At 45.2% G+C, this 13,193-nt stretch overlaps 1 protein-coding gene across 1 annotated transcript in view; it reads right to left on the bottom strand.

Annotated features, from left to right (window-relative positions):
- Positions 1-5,344, bottom strand: part of LOC128687111 (cysteine-rich motor neuron 1 protein) — a gene marked incomplete in the record, with an annotated part of 166,032 nt that extends 160,688 nt beyond the window's left edge. Inside the window, 1 exon segment of the mRNA XM_070098432.1 lies at positions 5,303-5,344.
- Positions 5,345-13,193: the final 7,849 nt, after the last annotated feature.

The following is a 13,193-nucleotide window of genomic DNA, read 5'->3' as shown; positions in this document are numbered from 1 at the left end:
TGGGGACCCCAGTGGAAATAAGTCATGGACCCCAGTGGAAATAAGTCATGGACCCCAGTGGAAATAAGTCATGGACCCCAGTGGAAATAAGCTAGGGACCCCAGTGAAAATAAGTCAAGAACCCCAGTGTAAATAAGTCAAGAACCCCAGTGGAAATAAGCTAGAGACCCAAGTGGAAATAAGTCAAGAACCCCAGTGGAAATAAGCTAGAGACCCCAGTGGAAATAAGCTAAGGACCCCAGTGGAAATAAGCTAAGGACCCCAGTGGAAATAAGCTAGGGACCCCAGTTGAAATAAGTCAAGGTCCCCAGTGGAAATAAGTCAAGGTCCCCAGTGGAAATAAGTCAAGAACCCTAGTGGAAATAAGCTAGGGGACCCCAATGGAAATAAGTCATGGACCCCAGTGGAAATAAGTCAGGGACCCCAGTGGAAATAAGTCATGGACCCCAGTGGAAATAAGCCAGGGACCCCAGTGGAAATAAGTCAAGGACCCCAGTGAAAATAAGTCAAGGACCCCAGGGGAAATAAGTCATGGACCCAAGTGGAAATAAGCCAGGGACACCAGGGGAAATAAGTCATGGACTCCAGTGGAAATAAGTCAAGAACCCCAGTGGAAATAAGCCAGGGACCCCAGTGGAAATAAGCTAGGGACCCCAGTGGAAATAAGTCATGGACCCCAGTGGAAATAAGCTAGGGACCCCAGTGGAAATAAGTCATGGACCCCAGTGGAAATAAGCCAGGGACTCCAGTGGAAATAAGTCAAGAACCCCAGTCTAAATAAGCTGGGGACCCCAGTGGAAATAAGTCATGGACCCCAGTGGAAATAAGTCATGGACCCCAGTGGAAATAAGTCATGGACCCCAGTGGAAATAAGCTAGGGACCCCAGTGAAAATAAGTCAAGAACCCCAGTGGAAATAAGCCAGGGACCCCAGTGGAAATAAGTAAAGGACCCCAGTGAAAATAAGTCATAGACCCCAGTGGAAATAAGCTAGGGACCCCAGTGGAAATAAGTCATAGACCCCAGTGGAAATAAGCCAGGGACCCCAGTGGAAATAAGTAAAGGACTCCAGTAAAAATAAGTCATAGACCCCAGTGGAAATAAGCCAGGGACCCCAGTGGAAATAAGTAAAGGACCCCAGTGGAAATAAGCCAGGGACCCCAGTGGAAATAAGTCAAGGACCCCAGTGGAAATAAGTCAAGAACCCCAGCGGAAATAAGCCAGGGACCCCAGTGGAAATAAGTAAAGGACCCCAGTGAAAATAAGTCATGGACCCCAGTGGAAATAAGCTAGGGACCCCAGTGGAAATAAGTCATGGACCCCAGTGGAAATAAGCCAGGGACCCCAGTGGAAATAAGTCATGGACCCCAGTGGAAATAAGTCAAGGACGCCAGTGGAAATAAGTTAAGGACCCGAATGGAAATAATTCAAAGACGCCAATAGAAATACGTCAAGGACGTCCCCTACCCACTTAAACCACCTCCCACAAGCAATTTAAACCACCTCCCCAACCATTTATAATACCTCTCCACCCATTTAAACCACCTCCCCCAAACCACTTCCCCCAAACCACCTCCCCCAAACCACCTCCCCCCAAACCACTTAAACCACCTCCCCCACCCACTTAAACCACTTCCCCCTAAACCACTTTAACCACCTCCTTCATCCACTTAAACCACCTCCCTACCCACGTAAACCACTTCCCCACCCACTTAAACCAAGGCAATTATGGGGTTACCAGTTAAATACTTAACAATCATGGCAGTCCATGGAGGGTAACCTACTTATGAGAACTAGTCACTTGAAGAACCTACTTACCAGAGATGGCTAATTACTTGTGGCCTCTGTAATTACCCTCATTATCCTTGTATCCTCCTTCACTCATGGATTCACCTTCACTATCCTTGTATCCCCTTTCACTCATGTAATCCCTTGTATCCTTCACTCATGTAATCCCCTTGTATCCTTCACTCATGTAATCCCCTTGTATCCTTCACTCATGTAATCCCCTTGTATCATCACTCATGTAATCCCCTTGTATCCTTCACTCATGTAATCCCCTTGTATCATCACTCATGTAATCCCCTTGTATCCTTCACTCATGTAATCCCCTTATATCCTTCATGTAATCCCCTTGTATCCTTCACTTGTATAATCCCTTGTATGTTTCACTCATTAATCCCCTTGTATCCTTCACTCATGTAATCCTTTGTATCCTTCACTCATGTAATCCCCTTGTATCATCACTCGTGTAATCCCCTTGTATCCTTCACTCATGTAATCCCCTTGTATCCTTCACTCATGTAATCCCCTTGTATCATCACTCATGTAATCCCCTTGTATCATCACTCATGTAATCCCCTTGTATCCTTCACTCATGTAATCCCCTTATATCCTTCATGTAATCCCTTTGTATCCTTCACTCATGTGATCCCCTTGTATCCTTCACTCATGTAATCCCCTTGTATCCTTCAGTCATATAATCCCCTTGTATCCTTCAGTCATATAATCCCCTTGTATCCTTCACTCATATAATCCCCTTGTATCCTTCACTCATGTAATCCCCTTATATCCTTCATTCATGTAATCCCCTTGTATCCTTCACTCATATAATCCCGTTGTATCCTTCACTCATGTAATCCCCTTGTATCTTTTACTCTTGTAATCCCCTTGTATCCTACTCATGTAATCCCCTTGTATCCTTCACTCATGTAATCCCCTTATATCCTTCACTCATGTAATCCCCTTGTATCCTTCACTCATGTAATCCCCTTGTATCCTTCACTCATGTAATCCCCTTATATCCTTCACTCATGTAATCCCCTTGTATCCTTCACTCATGTAATCCCCTTGTATCCTTCACTTATGTAATCCTCTTGTATCCTTCACTTATGTAATCCTCTTGTATCCTTCATGTAATCCCCTTGTATCCTTCACTTATGTAATCCTCTTGTATCCTTCACTCATGTAATCCCCTTGTATCCTTCGCTCATGTAATCCCCTTCACTATCGTTGTATCCTCCTACACTCATATTAGGAAGAGTGTAGTACTTACTAGCCTTAACAAGGTCGTTTGCCCTCACTGAATTAGATGGGTATCTATTTTACTGCGAAGTGAATAGGGACAGCAGGTGCCTTAAGGAAACAGGTCCTAACGTTTCCACCCGTATCGGAAATCGAACCACGGACCTCAGTGTTTGAGCCGAGTGCGTTAGCAACCGAGCTACGAGTGGAAAAAAAAAGTTGGGAATCACTGCACTAGGCTGATACTTCTGGTCGCAGGATTTATAAGATACTAGATTATCTTTCTTGCATCACTCAGGAAGATGGGGCTGGGGTTATTTGATACGAGGATAACTTTCTCGTATCATTAAAATATAGTAAGCAAGGATCATGAAATATTGGGATACTTTTCTCTGATCACTTCGGTAGAGGGGGCTGGGCTTATGGTAAAAGGGGGACAAATCTATCGAATCACCAGGATAGAAGAGGCTGGGCTTATGGTACAAGGGGCGGGGGAGGGTAACACACATTCCTGGGATGGAACGAGCGACCGGCACACCACCTAGCTTTTATCACAAGATGAAGCAATAAAATCCAACGCAATTGAAGTTCTAACTCTCAATTCTTTGGATCAAAAGCTACCCCCCTCCCCCTTCCCCACCTCTCTCACCGGCGCCAAGACGCATGCCATCAAGCACAAAGCAATGTTAATGTAGCTGGGATTGTGTGTGGCAAGCAAGCATACCTCTGACGTACTCCTACAAGTATGCAATTATAAAAGCACTGAAAACTCATTCTGAATGTCCACTATATATATATATATATATATATATATATATATATATATATATATATATATATATATATATATATATATATATATATATATATATATATATATATATATATACATACATACATACATACACACATTCTTGTACTAGCCTGACGATACCTGATAGAAGTGATATGTTAAACTCTGGAGGATCACAGAGTCAATAGGGATGATTTGAAGCGTAGTGGCAGATTTTGGCTCACAACACGAGGCACCTGGGTTCAATTTAGAGGCAAGACGTGTGTAAGCACGTCTCCTAGTACCTGTCTGTTCGCCCAGAAGTAAATAGGTACCTGAGGGTAGATAGGTCGACACTTGTGGGTGGCATTCACGGGTAGATGAGAGGCTATAGGTTCTAGTTACCCTGTATGGTAAGGTTATTTAGGCACAGGTACACATAAGTATAATCATACATATGTGTAAATTACCTAGGATAACCCCCCAAAAAAGTCAATGACTTAATGTCATTGGGATCCATGATTCGTAGTTAATTCTAAAATTAACCTCCCTGGGTTAATCCTTATCTAACCGTCCGGGGTTAATCTTAAAATTAACCCTCCTGGGTTAATCCTTACCTAACCCTCTGGGGTTAATTTCAAAACTAACCCTCCTGGGTTAATCTCTAATCCTAACCCTCTGGGGATTAATCTCTAACCCTAACCCTCTGGGGGTTAATCTCTAGCTCTGCGAGGTTAATAATCCAAGTCATCTTCAGATTCAATTAACCACCTAACCTCCCTTTGCCATCCTGTCTACAGTGACTCATGGTAAACCTTGAGTCAACATCTATCCTCTCTCATCTATCACTGCCCATGGGTACTATCTCCCCGTCCACTTACCCTGCCATAGCCACCCAGCCTCGTCCCTCAGGGGAGACACAGAGAAATATTATGGGTAAGGGCGGGGAAATAGACCGAAATATACAGTTAGGTTATGGAAGGAGAGAGTAGCAGCTACTGCCATTTTCCTGGGACCGTCTACCTATCCTACCATAGCCTCCTAGCCTCGTCCCTCGGGGGTGAAGCCTCGGGGGGAGATAGACAGAGGGATATTACAGGTGAGGAAGGACAAAATAAGGTAAAGTAGGCTAAAATATGTGGCTAGGATGCGAGGTGCTAGAGTAGCAACTACTGCCATGTTCTTGGGACCACCAACACGGCTACCTCCCCCCCACCTCCTGGGGGTTAATTTAACCCCATAACCCTCTCCACGACCCATATATCAATGGGGGACTAAGCAATGGGGGAACGTCCGCATAGCAACACAGTAATGAGGGAAGATGCGGAGTTAGCACAATATCTCACACACTGGCTTCTCAATTCCGTTTTTTCCTTGTTACACTTGAAGGTAAGTGGGTTGTCAAGTGGGGGAGGGGGTAAGCAGGGGAGTGGTTCACCTGGTGTGCTTCACCACACCACTAAGGGGTGGTGGTCACCACTAAACCACCACACGAAGGCTATCTCACCACACACACCGAGCGTCCACCCTCGTGCACTGCTGACACCTTACTGGCAAGACTTGACTACGGTTGTACCTCTTACCCTGGGTGCCAGGGGTAGGTCCAAGGGGTGGGTAATGGGTGCTAGGGGTGGGTGCTGGGTTCTAGGGGTGGGTGATGGGTGCTAGGGATGGGTCCTGGGTACTAGGGGTGGGTGATGGGTGCTAGGGGTGGATGATGGGTGCTAGGGGTGGGTGATGGGTGCTAGGGGTGAGTGATGGGTGCTAGGGGTGGGTCCTGGGTACTAGGGGTGGGTGATGGGTGCTAGGGGTGGGTGATGGGTGCTAGGGGTGGGTCCTGGGTGCTAGGAGTGGGTGATGGGTGCTAGGGGTGGGTGATGGGTTCTAGGGGGGGGTGCTGGGTACTAGGGGTGGGTGATGGGTGCTAGGGGTGGGTGATGGGTGCTAGGGGTGGGTCCTGGGTACTAGGGGTGGGTGATGGGTGCTAGGGGTGGGTGCTGGGTGCTAGGGGTGGGTACTGGGTGCTAGGGGTGGGTCCTGGGTACTAGGGGTGGGTGATGGGTGCTAGGGGTGGGTGATGGGTACTAGGGGTGGGTGCTGGGTTCTAGGGGTAGGTGCTGGGTGCTATGGGTGGGTGATGGGTGCTAGGGTGGATGCTGGGTGCTAGGGGTGGGTGCTGGGTGCTAGGGGTGGGTGATGGGTGCTAGGGGTGGGTGATGGGTGCTAGGGGTGCGTGCTGGGTGCTAGGGGTGGGTGATGGGTGCTAGGGGTGGGTGATGGGTGCTAAGGGTGGGTGATGGTTGCTATGGGTGGGTGCTGGGTGCTAGGGGTGGGTGCTGGGTGCTAGGAGTGGGTGATGGGTGCTAGGGGTGGGTGATGGGTGCTAGGGGTGTGTGCTTGGGGTGGGTGCTGGGTGCTAGGGGTGGGTGCTGGGTGCTTGGGGTGGGTGATGGGTACTAGGGGTGGGTGCTGGGTGCTAGGGGTGGGTGGTGGGTGCTAGGGGTGGGTGATGGGTGCTAGGGGTGGGTGATGAGTGCTAGGGGTGGGTGGTGGGTGCTTGGGGTGGGTGATGGGTGCTTGGGGTGGGTGATGGGTGCTAGGGGTGGGTGCTGGGTGCTAGGGGTGGGTGCTGGGTGCTTGGAGTGGGTGATGTGTGCTAGGGGTGGGTGCTGGGTGCTAGGGGTGGGTGCTGGGTGCTAGGGGTGGGTGCTGGGTGCTAGGGGTGGGTGCTGGGTGCTAGGGTGGGTGATGGGTGCTAGGGGTGGGTGCTGGGTGCTAGGGGTGGGTGATGAGGTCAGTGGTCAGTACACAGAGGTCAGTGGTCATGGGTGGTCATATCTGCCTAAGCTCTGTGAGTTAGCGTGGGCTGTTACCAAGCACCATGGCTTGTTGTAGTGTTTTAGAATCTCAGGTTAAAGTGTTGAAGAAGGAGGTTCTGCTTCTTCAGGAGGAAAATATGAGGTTGAAGCTTCGCATAGATGAGTTTGGGAGCGAGTGTGAGAAGGATTTAGCTGGTAAGGTAGGAATGGTCACCAGCAGTGATAGTGGCAGCCGCTGTAAGTAGCAAGTGGTTCACAGTTCAGGAAGAAGGAAGATGAGGAGAGTTAATAGAGAAGATGTGAAGGTAGAAAATCAGTGGTTAGTGAGGTTGAAGGTACCACTGATTCCCCTGCTAATCAAGGTAAGAATATTTTAATAGTAGGCGATTCTCAAGTAAGATATATGGACCGTGCATTTTGTAACAGAGACAGAAAGGTCAGACAGAGAGTGTGTCTTCCTGGAGCTGGTGTTGGTGACATAGTCAGCCAGCATATTGGATAATATGGCAGGTAATGGGAACAAGCCCATTATCTGTCTTAGTGCTGGGGGTAATGACATTGGGAAGGGCAGGAGAGAGGAGCTGTGGTTAAGCACAGGTCAGCCATAGAAGTAGTTAGGTCTAAGGGAGGGATCCCAGTCATATGTAGCATCTTGCCTAGAAAGGGAGTGGGCAATGAATGGATGTCTAGGGCAATTGGTATAAATTGCTGGCTAGACAGGTACTGCAAGGACCTTGCAATCCCATTCATTGATAACTGGGACCTATTCTTTGGCAAACGTGATATGTATGCAAGGGATGGGGTTCATCTCTCTGGGGATGGAGTGGTTGCATTAGACAATTCAGTTGAGAGGGTAATTGATGACTTGTCTAGGAATTTAAACTGATAAATTATAGAGGTATGGGTGTTTGTGGGAAACAATCAGGTTGCAGCATTAGGGTTAAAAACAGCAATTATTACCGGGATACCTCAGGGATCTGTTTAAAAGACAATATTCAAAATAAAGTTGCTAGTAATGGCAAATCAATTGATCAACAAACAAAGAGGGACAGTAGAGGGCAACGAGTGACTAGCTCCCTTAAGGTTTATTATACAAATAGTAGGAGTCTAAGAAATAAGATAGATGAGGTAAGATTACTTGCAAGTGTAGGTAATATAGATATTATTGGTATAACAGAGACCTGGTTCAACCTGAAAGATAGAGAAATGCCTTCTGAATGCAACATACAGGGTTATAAACTATTCCACACTGATAGGGTCAGCAGGAAGGGTGGTGGTGTGGCGATGTTGGTCAGAGAAAATTTAAATTGTTGTCTTAGACATGATATAAGATTAGAAACATCAAACACAGTTTCTCGAGGGACATGACAAATTAATTTTGGGTGTGATTTATAGGCCCCCAAACCTTGATAGGGAGGGCAGTAAGCTGTTATGGGACTAAATTCATAAGGCATCTAGATATGAAAATGTTGTGATAATGGGAGATTTTAACTTTAGACAAATTGTTTAGAACAATATGACAGGAAATCTTGAGTCTAGTGACTTTCTTGATACGGTTCAGGATTGCTTTTTAGAACAGTTTGTGACAGAACCAACTAGAGGAAACAATCTGCTTGACTTGGTTCTTGCCAACAAAGATTCACTAATTAATAATCTTGAGGTTAATGATGAGCTTGGGGAAAGTGATCACAAATACTTAGTTTTAATATATCATGGAATTTTTTTTTATATTTTATTTAAAGCAGTTCATACAATATACATAGATAGTTACGTATATAAATGTGATATAAATATATATATAAAAAGAGGCATTATCATTGGGTGTGTTCCGGTCCACTAAGTAACATTATCAGTGGGTGTGTTCCGGTCCACTAAGTAACATTATCAGTGGGTGTGTTCCGGTCCACTAAGTAACATTATCAGTGGGTGTGTTCCGGTCCACTAAGTAACATTATCAGTGGGTGTGTTCCGGTCCACTAAGTAACATTATCAGTGGCTCTGTTCCGGTCCACTAAGTAACATTATCAGTGGGTGTGTTCCGGTCCACTAAGTAACATTATCAGTGGGTGTGTTCCGGTCCACTAAGTAACATTATCAGTGGGTGTGTTCCGGTCCACTAAGTAACACTATTCATAATGATTCTGATATACACCTAACTACATAACTAACACACTGCTGCAAAATACACAGTGCTTCCGTTACTGTTTTTTTTTTTTTTATAATGTAAAATGACACAAAGCACTTACAATACTAGTGACTCACCCCCCCCCCCCCAACATTTACGTTATTGTTATTATTATACTCAAAAAGTTGCGCTAAACCACAATGGTGAACATGTACTTTAACAGTTTTATATACTCCATACATTATAATTTTTAGTTTAAAACATTGCAATGCATTAATAAATAAAAGAAGCCTGAGCAGGTCCTCCACAGAAATAAATGAAATTACATATTTGCAATACACTTACACGTTTATCAATGAGCTGACATGAAATATAGACTCCACAACATCTTAAAACTATTCAAAGAACTTTTAAAATACTGACAACTATTATACTTTATGACAATATATGTATAATAACACTACTTTACTATAGTGAACAATGTCAAACAATATGATAACTGTACACTGGATATTGAAACACACATCTGTATTACATATACCAAGAATGTATATTATTAAACACGTATTGTCTTGTTCAACAAATTCTAGATGTTTATTGACATGTTTCAGAGCAATTTTAGACTTGCTCTTTCACACACTATGGTTAATAATACAACATTATAGCCCCTAATCGAATTGATAAGCCGCCTCTTGCTTCTCAGGAAACAATGCTTAATAATCATGATATTCTATATCCATGTAATTCATTTTTCCCTCCCCCCTTTTACAGAGACCAGTCCACCCAGCCATTACAACACTAATTCGCGCAACCCTCTCACAGTCATACCTCTATACGATACCGGAAAATCTCTAGCCCATCTACGTCCATACACTACCTCATTTATACACTTCGTTTTATAGAAATGTCCTGCTAAAGCCCTTATTCGTTCCTCCACCCCCCACCTCCCCCCCCACCTCCCCCCACCTCCCTCATCACCCACGATATATAGACATAATCTGCCACTAAATACATGACTGCCCTCCTCACACTATCTCCCACTCCCTCTATATCCAAACTCAGTGCCCTTAATACCACTAACCCACTCCCACCCACCATATCCAACTCTGCGAAACCATAGACGTGCCCTCTCGATATGCTCACAGAAATAAGAACATAAGAACATAAGAACGAAGGAACACTGCAGAAGGCCTACTGGCCCATGCGAGGCAGGTCCAAGTCCCTACCGGCTTAAGCCAATGCACCCAACCTAGTCAGGTCAGGTCACATTGACTTAAGGGAGGAACACGGCAACCGACCTGTTAGCACAAGCTACACCACACCACATGATATGCTGTTTTTACCCCCCCCCCCACACACAAAACACAACATTGAGACTGCAAAATTCCCATCTGATACAGTCGTACTTTAGTTGGCAAAATCCCAATGTAAAAACCTATACATAGTTTCCTTCACCCTTGACTTCACCCGTAACTTACTGAAGTCTCCCCAGATTCATGTCCAATTATATAATGGAAAAACAGTCTCCCCTTCCAACACCACTTGACACCTTACCAACCTCCCCAAAACACACGCCGTTACATTTTCCGGATTTCTTACTTGTAATAAGTATCTCAACATACTCATACACTCCTCTAAGTCCCTACTCCCCCCCCCCACCACCGCCTCACATCTTCCATCACATCCCTCACTCTGACACCACGTTCCCCACCCAATCTCAGATAACAATGCTTCACGTACATGCTCTTCAGTCTGCTATCCAAAGGAATTAAACCTAAACCCCCCTTTGCCAGCGGTGTCATTACAACCGTTTGCCTCAGCCAATGACAACCATATCCCCATATAAAATTCAGAACTTTCCTTTGCACTTGCCGCACATCTTTCGCCACCAAGGGGCACACCACAGCCACGTGCCACAATTTAAGATAAATGAGTGTATTAACTACAATGACTCTCTGTTGTATAGTCAAACCACTCGGTCTTATTCCACCTAACCTAAGCAATACTCTTTGCACTACCCTTTTAGAATTTGCCTCTCTAGTCCCCTGCGCTGCCCCTCTGTACAATACTCCACAAATTTTTATCTGCTCTACTACCTGCCATCCATACTTTTTTCCCAGTTCCCCTCCCACCCATGACCCCACCTCCAGTAATTTCGACTTCTCACTATTAACATTCATACCTGTTGCTCCACTAAATATTTCAACAATTCTACTTACATTCTTTAACCCCTCCTCTCCCCCCACTAGGACCGTCGTGTCATCCACATAACCAACTATACCCGTAGCACCCCTAAGTCTTACCTCCCCCTCGTTTACTCCTACATTTATCAACCTATATAATGGGTCTTGCAAACATGCAAATAGGATCTGAGACATGGGGCATCCCTGCCTCAGCCCCCTACCCATACTAACCATCTTCCCCACCCTTCCATTAATTTGCACTCGTATTTCTGCACCTCTATATAAAGTTTCCGCCCACTGCACAATTTCCTCACCGAACCCAATCTTCCTCATGATCATCCATAATGTCTCTCTCTCTACACAATCATAAGCCGCCTTCCAATCCAACGCAAGAACACCTCCACCATCCATCCTACGCTCCTCTATATAACCTTTTATCCTCCCATACCCACTAAACATTGTTCTCCCTGGCACACCCATCTGTCCCCCATCTATAACCTTCCCAATTACTTTACGCAATCTATTACCTAACACCCTGGCAAACAATTTATAATCCCCACACATTAATGATAAACCTCTATAATCTAGGATGCTATTCTGTACTTCCCCCTTTGGAACCATAACTACTACACCCGTCCTTTGTGTTAGACTCATGCTTCCCTTATCCTTCATTACATTCATCAACTGCACCAAGAATTCCTTCATGACATCCCAGTTGCTCAAATAAAATTCATTTGGGATTCCATCTATCCCAGGTGCTTTCCCGACACTCATCCCTTTTAAAGCCGTCCACACTTCCTCTTCATCTATAGGCCCTTCTATCATCGCTCTATCTGCTGACTCTAGGTTTCTCTGTATCCCCTTCTCTAAAATCTTCATATCTGCTATCTTCCTGTTTCCCCCTCTCATATATATCTCAAACCACTTATCAGCATAACCACTCATACTTTCCGTAGTTACTAACCTCTGTCCCATCGTATACCCTCCCACATCCGTATGTACGTCCAACTTCATCATAGTCATTGTCTTCTGTCGCGTCTTTAATCGCCGCAATACACAGGCGGATGGCTTATCTCCCCATAAAACATCTTCCAATCCACCTCTCATTCTCTCACCATCAAATCTTGCATTCTGCATTTCCATTAATTGCGCTTTGATGCCCTCAATCTCTTGTACTGGATAAACCCCACTAAAACCTTCATAGCACTGTTTCAGCTGCCCTTCCAAATATCTCTGTAAGCCATATTTCCATTGACTTACCTCCTTTCCTTTCCTCATATAAAATTTTTTGATTCCTGGTTTGGCATATTCCTCCCACCATCGTAGTATATCACCTCCTTTTCTCCCCTTGGTCCACTCCTTTGTCCACCACTCAACAAAACTATCACCGTCCTCCAGCTCATCTAACAATCTCACATTAAGTTTCCAATAACTCATGTAACGCTTTGGTAAACCTCCCCATCCCACATCCACGACCACTCCTCTATGATCTGAAAACACTACATTTATAGTTTCCGTAGTAGCCACCTGTAACCCGGGAGAAGCATAAATACGATCTAGTCGTGCCGCATATCCTCTCCTCACATAAGTATGCTCCACGTTCCACCCCTCCCCCCTCACAACATCCGCTAAGCCAGCTCCCCCTAAAACATCTCGTAGGACCCCCAAAACACACCATGCATCCCTCGGCTCCACATCTTTTCTACGTATCACACTATTCCAATCCCCTCCAAATAATGAATAAACAGGTAAACCCCGCATATGATAAATTAGTGTGTCCCTTACAAATTCTTCTTTAACACGTCTATTACTGACCGCCGGCATGTATACACTCACAAAACACACACGTACCCCACCCCATGTCCCATCCACCCTCGCTACTCTCCCATCTCCCCCTTCTTCCCAATGTAATAATTGGAAAGGACTGGTCTCAGCTATTAAAACAGCAGCACCTCCCTTAAGCTTCCCAGTATACCCAGCATGAACTTTATATCCATCTACCAACAAATCCCTTCCATACCTAAAATTATGCTCTTGTAAAAATACTACTTGTATGCCAAGTCTCTTTAAAAAATCACTAAATATCTTACGCTTTACATCAGCCCTTAGGCCGTTAACATTTAAGGTTAGACACTTAAAAATGCTATCGGGGGCTTACCAATCGACCGATATCCTTGCGTTTCCTTACGTTTTTGCTGAACATTCTTTTTGCATTGTCCTTTCTTTGCCTCACCTTTCCTCTGCCCCTTTCCCCCCCCCTGTTACTTTTTT

Source organism: Cherax quadricarinatus, chromosome 62, assembly GCF_038502225.1.
Source record: "Cherax quadricarinatus isolate ZL_2023a chromosome 62, ASM3850222v1, whole genome shotgun sequence".
In the NCBI taxonomy this organism is placed as follows: Eukaryota; Metazoa; Arthropoda; class Malacostraca; order Decapoda; family Parastacidae; genus Cherax; species Cherax quadricarinatus.
Note: the sequence above shows the minus strand (reverse complement) of the source record. Positions and strands in the feature narration are given on the sequence as shown.